At 42.3% G+C, this 19,982-nt stretch overlaps 1 pseudogene; it reads left to right on the forward strand.

Moving 5' to 3' along the window:
• Positions 1-3,222: 3,222 nt before the first annotated feature.
• Positions 3,223-19,982, forward strand: part of LOC130888423 (ribonucleoprotein PTB-binding 1-like) — a 28,926-nt pseudogene continuing 12,166 nt past the window's right edge.

Genomic DNA, 19,982 nt, shown 5'->3' on the forward strand with positions numbered 1-19,982 from the left:
CGCCAGGTTCTCGTTGAAACACAACGGGACCTTTTAACAAACAGTTTAAATCACACCAATGAGAATGTTTATCACTATGAATTCCTACATTCCAAAGATAAAAGAGTTACAGATACTTCAGGCAACCTAGCCAGCTAAGTAGTGCTCAGGAAGGGAAGGAAGTACCTTCCAAAGCAATGGACAGCAGAACATAACACAGATCAGGTAGGCCGGATTCACCCAAAAACTGAGAGATAAAACAAAGGGTCGAGATGCTACAAGCCACTGGTTGGGAAGGAGAATCATGCTCTTACTTGAACTGAACGCTCATTGAGAGAGAAGATACTAACAAAATCCTAAGTATGAGAAGTTGATGAGACAACAGAAACCCCCAAAACCCAGAGTGTCTTGTGGGGAGATGACTCAGGAGATCAGAAGGTTTGCTATTCCGGCAGAGGACCTGTGTTTGGTTCTCAGGACACAGGTCAGGTGGATCACTGACTCCAGTTCTAGGAGATCCCATACCTGTGACCTCCGAGGGCATCCAAACACATGCGTGGATGATCGCAAGGGCGCACACAGACACACAAGCACACGCACAGACACACAGACACACACTCACTTGAGGTCACCTACATGTACACTCACATGTACCATATATAATTTTAAATAGTGATATAAGTATTTTTGATTAATTTTATTTCTATGACCTAGAAGGACATAAGAGGGCAACAGATCCCCTAGGTGCGGCACTTGAGGAAGTTATGATGTCATGGGATTGCTGCGAGACAGACCTAGTCTTCTGCACGAAGAGTACATGCTCCTAATGGCTGGGCCTTCTCTCCAGGCTAACCCACCCATCCCCATGAAATCTGTTTTTGAAAACCCTGAGAGTCCTTCTCATGGACTGGAAAATGTTGATGGAATTGAGAAACTTCTTGATATAAATTCAACAAAGAAGATATGATAAAGAACAAGATTGAAATATTTATGAGGAAAGAATCCGCATAGGCAAGCCCAGGAGCAGGCAAAACTACTGGTGAATCCTTCCAATCTCTTGAAAACAAATGCCAGTGCTCCTCAATACTCCACAAAACAGAAAGAAACTTAGCAGTTCCAAACTCATTCATCCCAAAACCAGGAAAACACAATGAAGAAAAATAGAGGCTATTTCCATGATGAACACAGATGTAAAAGTGCTTAATAATATACTTAATACTTTTCACCAAATTCACATAAGTCAGGTCATACTTCATGGTTAAAATATGCTCACACGGATCACAATGATAGCTCTACGTATTCAGCCTGACAACACAATATTTAAACAGAATTAAGGGCAAGAATGCCACAGTCATATAGAAGGATAGACATAGAGAAGGATGAAACTGTGGGGCTCTCAAGAACATGGTTGTCACTGGAGAAGATCGCTCTACATGGGAAAAGCCAGTCCGTCAAATGTGTCACTTTTCTTCTCTCATATGTGGAACGTGGGAGCAGGAGGAGGTCCTCAACATAAGAGGGGGTCCTAGGAATGTGGAGGAGGTCGTGTGAGAAGAAGGCATAGCAGCGTGGGTTAATCACATGATCCAGTGCTTAGAATGCATTAGAGATGTCCCTGCAATTGCCAGGACTAAATTGTTCCTATGATATGGTACGCCATAACAAGGAAAGGCTTGAAATGAGAAAAGAGAGATGGACCAAGGAACACATAACAAAAGTAATGAAGAAGGAAAACTAAAGACAGAGGTTCTGGAGAGATGGGCTAGTGTTTCACAGCACTGCCTGCTCTTTCAGAGAACCCTGGTTCGAGGCCCAACACACATGGTGCTCACAATGAATTGTTACTCGAGTTCTAGCTAATCTGTCTTCTTCTTGTGACCTCCACAGGTGTGAGGCTCATGGTACACACACAGACATGAAAACAAAATACTCATACACATAAAATAATAATATTAAAAATTATGCCCCAAGAAGCACAATTTAAAAATAAAATCTACCGGGCTGTGGTGGCACATGCCCTTAATCCCAACACTCAGAAGGCAAAGCAGGTAATCTTTTAGTTTGAGGGCAGCAATATCTAAAGATGAGTTCCAGGAAAGCCAGAGCTACACAGAGAATTTCTGTCTTGAATTCTCCTCCCATACATCCAGAAAATAAACAGAGTAAAAAAAAAACCAAAAAACAAAAAAAAAACCCACGAAAAAGTAAGCTCATAAATCAAGTCAGAAAATGAATAAATACATAGAAAACAACAACAACAATCAAAGGCAACAAAGCTGGAGGGAAACTCACTATGTTGGAGTCCAGCAGCTCTTGAAAGTCCAAGCAGTCTCTTTCACCAGCACAGAGCTCCAACCATTTCCACCTCATGAACCTGCTTGCACTGTAAGGAGAGGAGGCAGCCTCAGCCAGAGCTGTGAGGGCACAGGGGTCTGTCATTGTGAGGTCAGAGCAAGAAAAGGACAAATGGTGGCTTTTCACAGCTCACTGGTTTTCTTCCCATTCTGTCACCAATACAGGAAGGCTGAGTGAAAAAATGAGAACATGAAGGGACTTGGAAGGGGTGGGAAGGAGGCAGTGAGGATAGGGGAATGTGGCTTTTTCCATCTCTCCTCCCGAAGAGGCAGCTTCTGCCTTGCTCCATTCTCCCCACTACTCCTCTTCCCCTTCTGTTTCTGTCTCTCTCTGCCTCTCTGCTCTTCTCCTCATTCCCCTTCCCTCCATAACCACTAAATAAATATCCAACCTCACTCTGCAAGGCGTGCCTTTCCATCTGTCTCAACAAGCTGAAATAAGAAAAGAAAAGAAAAACAAAGAAACTCAGGGAGTGGAGTGAGCAACTAGTTGATAAGAATTAGCGAAGGGAGAACAAAGTAGCCAGCAATGTAGGTAGAGAGGGATGCAGGAAGGTGTAGGAAGGCACTTAGCAATTCGAGGTCTTTTTAGTTTGGGATGAGTGAAGAGATGCTTCTCTTGCTGGGTCTCTGTCCAAATAGGAAAGTAGATTGGTTGCTTCTTGGCCTCGCTGAGCTAACAGGTTATCACCCCAACATCTGACTCTCAAGTCTTTATTGGTAAATAGAACTAAAGAGGCTTAGTTAAAACTTACGTTTGGTGACTGTGGCCAAGCTGGTACCAGTGGGACCAGAAATCCCACTAAGCCTTAGCCTGTGTGGTAAGGTGTTGACTGTCGGGTCCTGGGGAAAAATAGTAATTAAAATACAGGTAGATTCAGGTTAGGCCATGAAACTGACAGAAAAACAAGAAAAGACTCATAAAGGTGAGCTCTTGGCTTTTTTTATTGGTTTGTCAGGACGGGATTCCCTGTTTAAACAATCATGACTGTCCTGGAACTCGCTCTGTAGACCAGGCTGGCCTCAAAGTCACAGAGGTTCAGCTGCCTCTGCCTACCGATTTATGAGATTAAAGGCATGCACCACTAAAGCTAGGAAAGTTGAGGCAGGAGGACCAGCAGTTCAGGTCATCTTTGGCTACACAGTGGTCTTGAGGCCAGCCTGTGCTACAAGAGACCCTCTCTCACCAAATCAAAAAGCAAAAACAAACAGAAGAGCAAGGACTGCTTTTGTCTTGCACATGAATGAGGTTCCCAGTATTTCAAAAGTAACCTTGCCTGTGAGACACAGAGCATGGACACAAGTGTGTCCATGAGTGTGACATCAACACCTGAGGCGGAGGGCAGCGCTCAGCCTTTTTGTGTTCTTGAAGCTATGCTGCCTTCACCTCGCCTAAGTAGTCAACAGATTTACCCTTTAAAAGGACCTCACAGGACCTGCCAAGAACCAGCTATGGGGCATAAGCCAAAGAAACTGAATGGAAGTTAACGAGATTTCAAGCAGTATGTTCGTTCTCTCAATAGAACGTTAACACCCCTAAGGCATCGCATGTGCACACATTACACACTTAGTTACTGGCTAGCAGCTCTCTGTGAGGTCAAGGCCAGCCTGGTCTACAAACCAAATTCCATAACAGAAAGAGCCACACTGAGAGGATCCCTGTCTGGAAAAATAAAAGATGAGATGAAAGAGCTTTCCTCTAGCCCTGGCTTGTGATAATCAGATAAAGACAGTCCTTGTCAACAAAAGTCCCCTTGTTTCTTCCAAAAGGACAGGTATTTGGGGTGGGTCTCTGGAGTGCTGGGCAGAACATCCCATCACTAGGTATTTTTGTTCTAGAATGTGATCCTTGAGGTCTCTGGCAAACAGAACTGATCCTTTGCTTCCAAATGCTTTTTGCCCCCACCCCTGTGTCTGATAACACACGAGCTTTAGTACTGCAATCGCCCTCCCCCCTGATATAAAATGAAAACATCCCACAAAGAGCCAGTTTCAGGCACACAGAAGGACAGAAGATGATGGAGGGACCTGGTGTGCTATGTCCCACCAAGGAAACTTCCTCTCTTCCTCAAAGAACAGCTTCTTTTTATACTTTCACTTTTTCAGTTCTTGAATCCTTTTCAGCTGCCCTGTTCCATCACTAGCATCACAAAATGGTATCTACCTCTTACCTCTGGCCCCCTCCATCCCTGACTTTGAACTGCCAGTAAGACCCTAAGATAACCACTTTGGAGGAAGCTTTAAGCTAGAGCACAGGCAGACATCCATTGGTGCCCTTCCTTAGGACACCATCCAGTGTGCCTGTCAGTCCTCTGGACAGGAGTCCACATGACTTGTCGTGGACTCGGAAAGTACCTGACTGAGTTAATAAGTGAGAACACCAAGGGACTTGGAAAGGGTGGGCAGGAGGCAGTGAGATCAGGGGAATGTGGTCACAGCTTTCCATGCGTGTAGGTAAATGTCACTGTGTGAATACTCATGTTGTAGAGTCAATGTAAACAGATGTTTGAAAATGGTGAACAAAGGAATGAACCCAGAGAAAATATTAAAACTAAAGATTAAAATATAGTAAACATCTAACTGATGCAGATAATAAAAGTTGCCCCAAATTATACCCCAGACCGAGGAAGAAAGGAAGAAAGAAAGAAAGAAAAAAAAGAAAGAAAGAAACAAAGAAAGGGTTATTTTTAAACATGGAAACCCAACCTCTAAACCCCAAATCTGTGACCTTAGAATGAAACTCACTGTGTTCAGATTCAACAGTTCATGAATATCCACCAAGTGCGACCAGCTCACTTCTATCTAAATCACTGTTTCAACTGAAGATCAGCCTCTGAACTGTAAGGAGAGGAGGTAGCCTCAGCCAGAGCAGTTAGGCAACAGGGTTCTGTCATTGTGAGGTCAGAGCAAGAAATGGACCAATAACGGCTTGGCTTAGATCACCGGTTTTCTTCACATTCTGTCCCTAAGTACAGGAAGGCTGCCATGGTCAGTTGGAACGTAGGGGCCTGAGGAGGCTGGTTACACCCAGTTAGCATTCACTATATCTACCTTTTTTGTTCATTGTGTCTGTTCTTTTCATTCTTTTGTTCTTTGGGGGACCTGTCACCCAGCTCCCAATTAAATTATACACAGTAGCTTCTTACTTACAATGCCTAGCCTTAGCTTGGCTTGTTCCTTTCCAGTTTTTCTTATCTTTGAATTGTCCTGTCCACCTTTGACTCTGGCTCTAGGCTTTTTACATTTTTTTTAATCTCTATGTATCTTACTTTGATTCTTTCTCAGTGGCTGGGTAACTGGATAAGTTTCCCAAGCATCCTCCTCTCCTTGTTCTCTTGCTCTTTCTCTGTTCCTTTCTCTATGATTTCTCCTTCCATTTATACTCTCTGTGTGACTGACCAACCTATCCTTTCTCCTGCCTTATTTTTGGCCATTAAAATTTTCATTAGCTCACCAGGTGTTAGACAGGCACAGCATCACAGCTTCACAGAGTTCAACAAGTACAACCTAAACAGAAGTCACACACCTTAAAATAATATTCTACAACACCCCATGACCTACTGATGTGGGAGAGTCTTCTGTTTTGTGTTGATTTCATTGGTTAAATAAAGAGACTGCCTTGGCCCTTTAATAGGACAGAAAATTAGGTAGGCGGAGTAAACAGAACAGAATGCTGGGAGAAAGAAGCCGAGTGAGGAGTCGCCATGATTCTCCCACTCCAGACAGACACAGGTTAAGATCTTTCCTGGTAAGCCAGCTCGTGGTACTACACAGAATATTAGAAATGGGTTAGATCAATATGTAAGAGCTAGCCAATAAGAGGCTGGAACTAATGGGCCGGGCAGTGTTTAAAAGAATACAGTTTCCGTGTAATTATTTCGGGGCATAAGCTAGCCATGCAGGCGGCCGGGTGGCGGCGGGGACGCAGCCCTGCCGCTCCTATTACAACAACCTACCTTTTCCTTCTGGGTTTAATTACCAGGCTTTCCCCAACTTTGAAACATGGCCACATGCTAGGGATCAGAGTCCAAACACAGGATCCTTCCTTTGGGATTACACCTCCAAACCCTAATAGAAACCCTTTCCACTTTAATAATCACAGTATATGGAATCATGTGAATTATAACAGGCTCTGGATGTTGTCCATCACAGGGTATGGACACTGTATACTTGTCAGGAGCCATTTTCCCAAAGATGATATCAGGCACCATTGTCCTAAGAATAATTGTAGAAAGCCCCACTACCTTGAGAGCTGTTTGCTAATGGAACCTGCCTCACATCCCAAATATCTTGATAGCAGGGACCATTGTCCTAAGAATATTTGTAGAGAGCCCCCACATCCCAACTACCTTGAGAGCTGGTTATTAAGCGGAGTCACAAAAAGAATATTTCCACTTACCAGGTATGCTGAATAGTGAATTTTGCTACTTTGGCAAAGACACCCACCCCAACCCAGGTTCCTCATCCAGGGGCTATATAAGCCACTGCCATTACACTTATAACCGGAGGCTTTGACAAGAGAATTTTGCTTGGCGTCGTTTCTCTCTCTCTCCCCCATGTTCTTTCAGGTAGCACCTCTTCAGACCCTGGAATAACTGGACTTGTGGTGCGGGTACAGTGGCGCCCGAACAGGGACCTGAAGAACGGCCAACTGTTGGACGGAAGCGCAGTCCTGGGACGACAACAAGAAAGAAAAGAAGGTTCTGCCGGCTGCAGGACTCGGACAGATCTGCAGGACGAGGCAGGCGCAGGTTCACCATCACCCAATAGACATGGGACAGTCAATTTCAAAGGAAGAGAAATTCATACAAGAATTTAAATAGTCACTCAGAGAGAGAGGAGTAAGAGCTAAAAAGAAAGATTTAGTAGACTTCTTTTTATTTTATTGATAAAAAATGCCCTTGGTTGGTGTTGACAGGGCCAGAAATTCACCCCCAGACATGGGGCAGGCATTCGGTAAACAGGATGTGTTTGCTTGTGGACTCAAAAAGGAGTCCCTCGAGATGTGAGAAGTAAGGGTACAATCCACAGAACTACGTCTGCCAAGCAGGCTGGCTGCCAGGCCTAGAGAGCCTATGTCTTAAGCCCCTGCCATAGAGAGCCAAAGCTCCCAGGCTGGTTTGCTATAAAGGGAACTAGACTCAGAAAACTACAGCTTCAGGACAGTAAAGGAGGTTAAATATGCTTCTTATCCATTTTATAATTTTGCTTCTTGGTCAAAAGTCTTTAGTTTGTAGGCGTATAAATTTATATCCAAGGTAGATTAATTTCAGTACTGTGGTTCTTTAGGAACGTTTTCAAATCAAAGATTGTAATACATTCAGAGGATTTTAACATTGTTTAGGATATCCTGAGTTTTTATTTATTTCTTATAAAGTTGAGGATTGTTCTTTTGAGTTCTATGAGAAATTTTGCTATAATTTTAATGAACTTTTACATTAAATCTGTAGGTGAGTTCTTTGAAGAATGTTGCTATAATTTTAATGGACATTTACACTGAATCTGTAGATTGCTTTCAGTGAGATTGTCATTTTTGCTGTGTTTCTTCTACTTTCCCCAAAAAATAGGAGATCATTTTAGTTTCTAAAGTCTAAATTTCCTTTTCTTAAAAGAGTTGAAGTTCTTATCATACAAAATTTTCCATTTGTATGGTCCACTCTTGGGTGGGAGTCGAGTTGTCTCAGCTTGTGGTCCTTTCCTGCTGCCAGGTGTTGCTTCAGGGTGGACTGCTGAGACTCAGGCCTCTTACTAAATTTATCGAGGGCCAGAGTTATGCTCTAACAAGTGACAATGGTTAAAAATCAAAATCATTTCCCCCATCACAAGCAGAGATAACAGGACCCAAACTTCAGTCCTACTTGCTTAGAGTTACTCCAAGATATTTTGTCGTATTCATGGCTATTTAGAAGGACAATGTCTCATTTATCCTGGTGTAAAAGAGATAGATTTGGGTTATTTTCAGATTCTGGCTATGATAAAGTAATTCTACTGTAAGCATAGCTGAGTGTCAGGAGCCATGTCCCCCCAAATTATTATAGGAAGCACCGACGTGAGGAGTTTTGCAGAGAGCTCTACTTGTCAATTGTATTGAGAATAGTCTTATTGACAAAGCCTATCCCACACCCAAATTAACTGTTAATAGAGAGCTATCTGTTAGCGGAACCCGCCTCACATTCCAAACTATCTAGAGAACTAGGTGGGTCAACTTGTGACTTCCTGACCAAGGAATCATGACCTGACCGATCGTAACCTCTTGTCCTAGACCAGCGTGGACCACGTGGCAAGATCCTGTGCCCTAGCCCCCCAAGCTCTTCATCCAGGTGCTATATAAGCTGTAACCATGACTCTAATAAACGGAGGCTTCGACAAATATGCTTAGCCCCATTCCTCTTATCAGGCCATGTCTTTCAGGTGGTACCTCTCCGTGACCCTGGAATAACTGTCCAGCCAGGCGGGTTACAGACCCTAGACAGAGTAACCCATCAAGGCGGTCGACAGCTGAGCACATGTCCTTATTGTATGGTTGAACAACTTTTGTATTTAGGCCCAAAAGGGGTATTGCTGAGTTTTAAGGTAGATATTGGCCTATTAAAAATAAATAGCCATAATGAGGGCCCCCCAGTGCTGGGGAGACTCTCAGTCAGGTCTCGGGATGGCAGGACCCCCAGTGACTCACGGGAGACCATCCTTGCTGTGGTCACACTGGGCTTTGGTTGATGGGATGGTTGGGGGCCGCTACACTTGGGCCCAGTCTCGTGGCCCATGCAGGGGAGGAGTTTGACCCCGAGTGACTGGGAGAAGGAGTTTTTGAGGGAAGAAGCCGCGGCCCGGTAATCCAGAGAAGTCATAGAAAGTTCCAAAAATCCAGTGATGGTCACAAGGGGGCAACTCCCTGCCTCTCAGGACCACTCCCAGGGTCCTGATCAGCTAGTTCCTAGAACAGTATGGTGATGTTCACAAGGGGGAGACTCCCTGTTTCTCGGGATTGTTCTAGGGATTGCGGTCTGGCTTTGTCTTCAGCTAGTTCCTGAAACACAGTCGTTGAGCTGGCTAGTGCTGGATTTTTGATTCTTCTCTTCCTGCTGGGGGGGGGGGTCTGGATTTATCTAGGTCTTTCAATACTATGAATGATCCAAAAGTGGCTGTGCCAATTTGCACTTCCAGCAATGGAGTTTTTTCTTTACCCACATTTTCTTAAGTATAAACTGTTAGTAGTAATTTTTAACCTTGGTCATTTTTACAAGGATCAGATGAAATCTCAGAGTTTTGATTTGCATTTCTCTGATGGGTAAAGGATTTTATGTTTGAGCATTTTTTCAGTGTCTCTCAGTCATTTTTAAGTTCGTCTGTTGAGAGTTTTCAGTTTAGGTCTGTAACATATATTTTTATTGGATTAATTTTTGATAAGTAATTTCCTGAGTTCTTCATATGCTTTTGGAGTGGGTTTATGATAAGTAAAGATCTTTTCCCACTCTATAGTCTTGTTATACAGAAGTTTCTCAATTCAGGAGATCTAATTTATTATTTCTCTCGGTGTTTGTGCCACTGAGGCTGTGTTTGAGATGTGGCAAAGTGTACTTCTAATTTTTTCTCTGTGAGGTTCAATGTAACTTTTATGTGTTGAGGCCTTTGACTCATTTAAACTTGAATTTTATACACGGAGATGGATGTGGATCTATTTTTATTCTTCTACATGTTGATGTCTATTGAGGCCCAAATCATTAGTTAAAATGCTTCCTTTCCCCATTTTCCTATCTGCAGGCAGACTTACAACTGAAGAGGAGGATAGCTTATAAACTTTTAATTAGATATTCAATGGTTAAAGCCCTGGTTATATTATTTTTATGGTAGACCTTGAGCCACGAGGTAAAATTCTTACAAAAAACAATGAGCCTGTTTCCAGTAGAGTGCTTATAAAAGCTGCCTAACCGGTACTCAACAAGTACAGTATAAATCACAGGTAAAGTATACAATAATCAACAAGTACAGTATATTACAGCTATGGCAAGTGTGTGTATTAAATGTAAAACTTATTCTACAACTGTTTTATGAAAAGGCAAAATGCTTTTTATGGCTCAACCTTCCCAGTTTTGAGAGTTAAGATATTATACTCTTAATTTAGAACAGTAGCCTGTCTGGTACAAAAGGGCAGAGAAAAATCTGGAAGATGCTTTGAAAGAATATTGACTATGATCAATGTTTCTTATACTAAACAATAAATTCATTGATAATTTTAAGATGGATTCCTGGACAATTGTGCTTGCTCAATTAAAGGCCAGAACAATAATCTTTTCCCATATGATCATTGCTACAATTCACACAACTGTATTTTGCTAATGTTGTAGCTACAAATCCCTTAAAAGATTTTATACTAAATTTTACAAATGGCTCTTCCAATGGAAGAACTGCATATATGGTTAATAATAAAAAGAAATTATGGAGCGTACCAAGGCTCCTTGAAAGCAACATATATAAGTTGCAAACAGATCCTGATGCAAACAGGTCTGACATGATGACGCCAAGCTGACCTTTACTAAGGCAAGGTAAAAAAGCCTCTGCAATGAATTTTGAAAAGACCTGACCTATATATATATTTGGGGTCGAGGATATGCTTATGGCTTTTTTTTCACAGAAAGAAAATAAAAGCTGGCCCCGATGATGTCGTAGCTGCAAACACACCATAAAAGAGTTCCAGAAATGAGTTGGAAGGGATTTCTTGATCCAGTCCTTCCCTGCCTCAATGGAGAGGAGTGCCTGATAACAGGATCCACTACACCTCTCTACAGGGTGTCATTCTGCATCCAGAGAGTCCAAACAAAGCTTGAGATAATTGCCAAGATGTGCTTCAGGTAGCTGAATCCAGCTCCCCTCACCCAGGAACCCCACCTGCCCTGAAGCACAAATGCTGAGCTGCTTCCAAACCTGGGAGCAGACACAGATGCCCTGCTGAGATGACCTGACCATGGAGACTACAATTTTCTGCAGTTTAAATTCTGTTTGTTTTGGAGCTAAGATGCAGACTAAACATCTGACTGTTTTAATCTTTGAGACACAGAACTCATTTGGATTAAAATATTAACCCCTCTTCAAGTAGAAGGGGGAAGATTGGGGTTTTAACTGTTGCTCAGAGACTGGAACTGGTGGTGTTTAACAACAATGTCTGTCATTGTGCTCTTACTGGAATTGACCTAATGATATTTGGTGTTTTTTTATTTTATTTTATTTATTGATTGATTGATTTCTTAAAGATTTCTGCCTCTTCCCTGCCACCGCCTCCCATTTCTTTCCCCCTCCCCGGATCAAGTCTCCCTCCCTCATCACCCCAAAGAGCAATCAGGGTTCCCTGTCCTGTCAGAAGTCAAGGACCACCGACCTCCATCCAGGTCTAGTAAGGTGAGCATCCAAACTGCCTAATCTCCCACAAAGCCAGTACGTGTAGTGGGATCAAAAACCCATTGCCATTGTTCTTGAGTGCTCAGTAGTCCTCATTATCCACTATGTTCCGCGAGTCCGGTTTTATCCCATGCTTATTCAGACTCAGGCCACCTGGCCTTGGTGAGTTCCTGATAGAACATCCCCATTGTCTCAGTGTGTGGGTGCACCCCTCACAGTCCTGAGTTCCTTGCTCGTACTCTCTCTCCTTCTGCTCCTGATTTGGACCTTGAGATTTCATTCTGGTGCTCCAATGTGGGTCTCTGTCTCCTTTCATCACCTGATGAAGGTTAATATTCAGGAGGATGCTTATATGTTTTTCTTTGGGTTCACCTTCTTATTTAGTATTTCTAGGATCACGAATTATAGGCTCAATGTCCTTTATTTATGGCTAGAAACCAAATATGAGTGAGTACGTCCCATGTTCCTCTTTTTGGGTTTGGCTTACCTCACTCAGGATAGTGTTTTCTATTTCCATCCATTTGTATGCAAAATTCAAGAAGTCATTGTTTTTTACTGCTGAGTAGTACTCTAATATGTATATATTCCATACTTTCTTCATCCATTCTTCCATTGAAGGGCATCTAGGTTGTTTCCAGTTTCTGACTATTACAAACAATGCTGCTATGAACATAGTTGAGCATATACTCTTGTTGTATGATAGGGCATCTCTTGGGTATATTCCCAAGAGTGGTATTGCTGGGTCCAGGGGTAGCTTAATCCCGAATTTCCTGAGAAACCCCCATACTGCTTTCCAAAGTGGTTGTACATGTTTGCATTCCCACCAGCAATGGAAGAGTGTACGCCTTTCTCCACAACCTCTCCAGCAGAGGCTATCATTGGTGTTTTTTATTTTAGCCATTCTGACAGGTGTAAGATGGTATCTTAATGTTGTCTTGATTTGCATTTCCCTGATCGCTAAGGAAGTTGAGCATGATCTTAAGTGTCTTTTGGCCATTTGAACTTCTTCTGTTGAGAATTCTCTGTTCAGCTCAGTGCCCCATTTTATAATTGGATTGATTAGCCTTTTACGGTCTAGTTTCTTGAGTTCTTTATATATTTTGGAGATCAGACCTTTGTCAGTTGCGGGGTTGGTGAAGATCTTCTCCCAGTCAGTGGGTTGCCTTTCTGTCTTAGTGACAGTGTCCTTTGCTTTACAGAAGCTTCTCAGTCTCAGGAGGTCCCATTTATTCAATGATGCCCTTAGTGTCTGTGCTGCTGGGGTTATATGTAGGAAATGGTCTCCTGTGCCCATGTGTTGTAGAGTACTTCCCACTTTCTCTTCTATCAGGTTCAGTGTGTTCGGACTGATATTGAGGTCTTTAATCCATTTGAACTTGAGTTTCATGCATGGTGATAGATATGGATCTATTTTCATTCTTCCACAGATTGACATCCAGTTTTGCCAGCACAATTTGTTGAAGATGCTCTCTTTTTTCCATTGTATACTTTTAGCTCCTTTATTGAAAATCAGGTGTTCATAGGTTTGTGGGCTAAAGTCAGGGTCTTCTATCAATTCCACTGGTTGACTTCTCTGTTTTTATGCCAATACCAAGCTGTTTTCAATACTGTAGCTCTGTAATAGAGTTTGAAGTCAGGGATGGTAATGCCTCCAGAAGATCCTTTATTGTATAAGATTGTTTTGGCTATCCTGGGTTTTTTGTTTTTCCATATAAAGTTGATTATTGTCTTCTCCAGATCTGTGAAGAATTTTGATGGGATTTTGATGGGGATTGCATTGAATCTATAGATTGCTTTTCGTAGAATTGCCATTTTTATTATGTTGATCCTCCCAATCCAAGAGCAAGGGAGATCCTTCCATTTTCTGGTATCCTCTTCAATTTCTTTCTTCAAAGACTTAAAGTTCTTGTCAAATAGATCCTTCACTTCCTTGGTCAGAGTTACCCCAAGATATTTTATGCTATTTGTGGCTATCGTGAAAGGTGATGCTTCTCTGATTTCCCTCTCTGCTTCCTTATCCTTAGTGTATAGGAAGGCAACTGATTTTTTGGAGTTGATCTTGTATCCTGCCACATTACCAAAGGTGTTTATCAGCTGTAGGAATTCTTTGGTAGAGTTTTTGGGGTCACTTATGTGTACTATCATATCATCTGCAAATAACAAAAGCTTAACTTCTTCCTTTCCAATACGAATCCACTTGATCCCCTTATATTGTCTTATTGCTATTGCTAGAACTTCAAGCACTATATTGAAGAGGTATGGAGAGAGTGGACAGCCTTGTCATGTTCCTGATTTTAGTGGGATGGCTTTGAGTTTTTCTCCGTTTAATTTAATGTTAGCTATCGGCTTGCTGTAAATAGCTTTTATTATATTTAGGTATGACCCTTGTATCCCTAATCTCTCCAAGACCTTTATCATAAAGGGGTGTTGAATTTTGTCGAATGCTTTTTCAGCATCTAATGAAATGATCATATGGTTTTTTTCTTTCAGTTTATTTATATGATGGATTACATTGATAGATTTGCGTATGTTGAACCAGCCCTGCATCTCTGGGATGAAGTCTACTTGATCATAATGGATAATTTTTCTAATATGTTTTTGGTTTTGGTTTGCCAGTATTTTATTGAGAATTTTTGCATCGATGTTCATGAGTGATATAGGCCTGTAATTCTCTTTCTTGGTTGGGTCTTTGTGTGGTTTTGGTATTAGGGTAACTGTAGCTTCATAAAAGGAGTTTGGCAATGACTCTTCTGTTTCTATATTGTGGAATATATTAAGGAGTATAGGTATTAGCTCTTCTTGGAAGTTCTGGTAGAATTCTGCATTGAAACCATCTGGTCCTGGGCTTTTTTTTTTTATTGAAAAAAAATTTTCTGCCTCCTCCCCACCTCCCATTTCCCTCCCCCTCCTCCCACCCTCTCCCCCTCCCCCCACTCCTCTTCTCCTCCCTCTCCAGACCCAAGAGCAGTCAGGGTTCCCTGCCCTGTGGAAAGTCCAAGGTCCTCCCCACTCCATCCAGGTCTAGAAAGGTGAACATCCAAACTGTCTAGGCTCCCATAAAGCCAGAACATGAAGTAGGATCAAAACCCCATGCCATTGTCCTTGGCCTCTCATCAGCTCTCATTGTCCGCCGTGTTCAGAGAGTCCGGTTTTATCCCATGCTTTTTCAGTCACAGTCCAGCTGGCCTTGGTGAGCTCTCAATAGATCAGACCCACTGTCTCAGTGGGTGGGTGCACCCCTCGTGGTCCTGCCTTCCTTGCTCATGTTCTCCCTCTTTCTGTTCCTCATTAGGACCTTGGGAGCTCAGTCCGGTGCTCCAGTGTGGGCCTCTGTCTCTATCTCCATCCATCACTAGATGAAGGTTCTATGGTGATATGCACGATATTCATCAGTATGGCTATAGGATAGGGTCATTTCAGGTTCCCTATCCTCAGCTGCCCAAGGAAATAATTTGGGACATTGCCCTGGCACCAGTTAGCCACTCCAGGTTCAAGTCTCTTGCCAACCCTTAGGTGGCTCCCTTAACTAAGATATGTGCTTCCCTGCTCACCTATCCAACCTTCCTTTATCTCCAATCATCCCATTTCCCCAAGTTCCCCACATCCTCTCCTTCACACTTTTCTCTCCCCATCTCCCCTTACCCCCATCCCACCCCACCCCCAAGATTCCAATTTTTTGCCCGGCAATCTTGTCTACTTCCCATAGCCAGGAGGATAACTATATGTTTTTCCTTGGGCTCACCCTCTTATTTAGGTTCTTTAGGATCACAAATTATAGACTCAGTGGCCCCTATCCACGGCTAGAAACCAATTATGAGTGAGTACATCCCATGATCTTCTTTTTGGGTCTGGGTTACCTCACTCAGGATAGTATTTTCTATTTCCATCCATTTGCATGCAAAATTCGAGAAGTCATTGTTTTTTACCGCAGAGTAGTACTCTAATGTATATATATCCCACACTTTCTTCATCCATTCTTCCATTGAAGGACATCTAGGTTGCTTCCAGGTTCTGCCTATTACAAATAATGCTGCTATGAACATAGTTGAACAAATGCTTTTGTCATATGATAGGGCATCTCTTGGGTATATTCCCAAGAGTGGTATTGCTGGGTCCAGGGGTAGGTTGATCCCAAATTTCCTGAGAAACCACCACACTGATTTCCAAAGTGGTTGCACAAGTTTGCATTCCCACCAGCAATGGATGAGAGTACTCCTTTCTCCACAACCTCTCCAGCAAAGGCTATCCTTGGTGTTTTTTATTTTAGCCATTCTGACAGGTGTAAGATGATATCTCAAAGTTGTTTTGATTTGCATTTCTCTGACCGCTAAGGAAGTTGAGCATGACCTTAAGTGTCTTTTGGCCATTTGAACTTCTTCTGTTGAGAATTCTCTGTTTAAATCAGTCCTGGGCTTTTTTTGGAGGGGAGATTTTTGATAACAGTTTCTAATTCTTCGCAACTAACAGGTCTATTTAGGTCGTTCACCTGGTCTTGGTTTAGCTTTGGTATATGGTACTTATCTAAAAAAATGTCCATTTCTTTTGCATTTTCCAGTTTTGTGGCATACAGGCTTTTGTAGTAAGATCTAATGATTCTCTGAATTTCCTCTGTGTCTGTGGTTATGTCCCCCTTTTCATTTCTGATCTAATTTATTTGAGTGTTCTCTCTCTGTTGTTTAATTAGTTTGAATAGGGGTTTGTCGATCTTGTTGATTTTCTCCAAGAACCAACTTTTTGTTTCATTGATTCTTTGGACTGTTTTCTGTGTTTCTATTTTGTTGATTTCTGCCCTCAGTTTGATTATTTCCAGTCTTCTACTCCTCCTGGGCGCGTCTGCTTCTTTTTTTCCTAGGGCTCTCAGGTGTGCTGTTAAGTCCCCAATGTATGCTTTCTCCATTTTCTTTAAGTGGGCACTTAGTGCTATGAACTTTCCTCTTAGCACTGCTTTCATCGTGTCTCATAGGTTTGAGTATGTTGTCTCTTTGTTTTCATTAAAATCATGGAAGACTTTAATTTCTTTCTTAATTTCTTCCTTGACCCAGGTGTGGTTCAGTAGTTGACTGTTCAGTTTCCATGAGTTTGTCAGCTTTCTGGGGGCAGCATTGTTGTTGCCTTCTAACTTTAATCCATGGTGATCTGATAAGACACAGGTGGACACTGATATTTTTTTGTATCTGTGGAGGTTTCCTTTGTTTCCGAGTATGTGGTCAATTTTCGAGAAGGTTCCATGAGCTGCAGAGAAGAAGGTGTATTCTTTCCTATTTGGGTGGAGTGTTCTATAGATGTCTGTTAAGTCCATTTGCTTCATGACCTCCAACAATTCTCTTAATTCTCTATTAGGTTTCTGTCTGATTGACCTGTCCATTGGTGAGAGAGGTGTGTTGAAGTCTCCTACTACTAGTGTGTGTGGTCTGATGTCTGCCTTGAGTTTTAGTAATATTTCTTTTTCATAAGTGGGTGCTTTTATATTAGGGGTGTAGATAATCAGGATTGAGACTTCAAACTGTTGAATTGTTCCTGTTATGAATATAAAGTATTCATCTCGATCTCTTCTGATTAATTTTAGTTTGAAGTTAGTTTTGTTAGAAATTAATATGGCCACACCTGCTTTTTTCTTAGGACCATTTGCTTGAAAAACCTTTTCCCAACCCTTTACTCTGAGTAGATGCCTGTCTTTATGGTTGAGATGTGTTTCTTGCAAACAGCAGAATGTTGGATCCTGTTTTCATATCCAATCTCTTAGCCTGTGCCTTTTTATAGGTGAATTGAGACCATTAATATTAAGTGATATTAACGACCAGTGGTTGTTTACTCCGGTTATTCCTATTGCTTTTGGTAGTAGAGTTTGTGTGTCTCCCTTCTTTGAGTTGTGCTGTTGAAGGGTCGCTAGATGCCTGAGTTATTGTAGGCAGTGTTGGCAATGTTGAATTCGTTGGGTTGTGATTTTCCTTCTATTACTTTCTGTAGGGCTGGATTTGTGGCTACGTATTGTTTAAATTTGTTCTTATCCTGGAGTGTCTTGTTTTCTCCATTGATAATGAACGATAGCTTGGCTGGGTATAGTAGTTTGGGTTTGCATCCATGGTCTCTTAGTTGCTGCAGTACCTCTATCCAGGACCTTCTGGCTCTCATGGTTTCCATAGAGAAGTCAGGTGTAAGTCTGATCGGTTTACCTTTATAGGTTACTTGGCCTTTTTCCTTTGCAGCTCTTAATATTCTTTCTTTAATCTGTATATTTTGTGTTTTGATTATTATATGGCTAGGGAATGGTTTTTTTTGATCCAGTCTATTTGGTGTTCTGTATGCTTCTTGGATATTCAAAGGAATATCTTTCTTTATGTTGGGAAAGTTTTCTTCCATAATTTTGTTAAAAATATTTTCTGGGCCTTTGGGCTGTGACTCTTCTCCTTCTTCTATCCCCATTATTCTTATGTTTGGTCTTTTTATTGTGTCCCATATCTCCTGAATGTTTTGTGATGAGAATTTGTTGGTTTTGCTGTTTTCTTTGATCAGTGCATTTATTTTCTCTATGGTGTCTTCAGAATCTGAGATTCTTTCTTCTATCTCTTGTATTCTATTGATTATGCTTGTTTCTGTAGTCTCTGCTCGTTGACCTAGATTTTCCATATCCAGCTGGTCCTCAGTTTGTGTTTTCTTCCTTGCTTCCATTTCAGTTTTCAATTCTTGAACTGCTTCTATTACCTGTTTGATCGTTTTTTCTTGGTTTCCCAGGGTATCATTTACGTATTTGCTCATTTCTTCAAACTTTTTATTATACTTTTCATCCATTTCTATGAGGACGTTTTTTACATGTTGTTTAAGGGACTCTATTGCTTTCATAAAGTCTATTTTTTCCTCTTCTTCTGTGTTAGGGTGTTCAAGTGCTTGTGTTGTAAGATCATTGAGTTCTGGTGTTTTCATGTTGTTTTTCAGATTGTTGGGTGAATTCTTGCTTTGGCATCTGCCCATCTCCTCCTATCGATGCTATCTAATGGGTTTGATTTAATTGTAGTGGGGCGATCTGCTCTCAGCGTGGGCTTCACTATTTCATGCTTGGACTATCCCACCCCCGCCGGGTCTGCTTGCTGGTGTCCCCTCCCCCCCTCCCCCCCGCGCTGTTGTCTCCACTGCCTGTGCCTGCCTGCACGCCGGTGTCTCTGCCGCCTGTGCCTGCCTGCGCCTATCTGCGCGCCGGTGTCTCTGCCGCCTGGGCCTGCCTGTGCCTGCCTGCACGCCGGTGTCTCCGCCGCCCGTCACCTAATATTTGTAACTGCTTATAGATGTTGGGAAATGTTTGACACACACTGTAAAAAGTTTGGGTTTAATGCATATGTTAAGAATTTTAGATTTTGATCCCTTTACACTGCCCTAATTTTTGGCAGGCAGCACTCGTAATTTTATGTTGGAGTAGGTACTTAGGAAGGAGTATATACCATAGGCCAGACTAAAAGGTGTATACTGGGTTTGGAAAGTGCCTTTCTTCTGGTCCGAAGATCAAGTCATTGGTGTCCAAATTATACCTTTACTCAACCTATACGAGATACCTTTTATTTGAGGAGCTCCTCACAGTTTTTCATTAATGATACATACAGAGGCCAACGGGAATATTGTGGAGCCCTCCCCTGAACATCACATCATACAGAGGCTGTACAGGCTGGCTCAACATGGCATGATGTCAGGTGAACGAGGATTGCCCTCCACATAGCCTAAGACAGGGACCCTGCGGTCAAAGACCTGCTTATTTGAGGAGCTCCAAGGAACTAATGCTACCCATGAGACACCCCTCTGTACCCAGGAGAGGAAAAAATGCTCCACCACTCGAGAGGAGGGTCTCTCCTTGTCCCAGTCCTTTAGGTCTGATGACGTGGTTAGACTCTGACCTGGTGCCCTCCACTTAATAGCTGCCTGCATAATACAAGAAAGGGGGATTTGTGAGGAGCCATTTTCCCAAAGATGATAGCAGGGACCATTGTCCTAAGAATGTTTGCAGAAAGCCCCACTACCTTGAGAGCTGTTTGCCAACGGAACCTGCTCCATATCCCAACTACCTTGAGAGCTGTTTGTTAAGCGGACCCACAATAAGAATGTTTCTGCTTACCAGATGTGTGCTGACTAGTGACCTTTGTTTCCCCAGAAAAGCCCCCACACGAACCCAGGTTCCTCATCCAGTGGCTATATAATCCGCTGCCATTACACTAATAAACGGAGACTTTGACAAGAGAATGTTGCTTGGCCTCATTCCTCTCTCTCGCCCAT

The sequence above is a fragment of the Chionomys nivalis genome, chromosome 17, assembly GCF_950005125.1.
Source record: "Chionomys nivalis chromosome 17, mChiNiv1.1, whole genome shotgun sequence".
NCBI lineage: Eukaryota > Metazoa > Chordata > Mammalia > Rodentia > Cricetidae > Chionomys > Chionomys nivalis.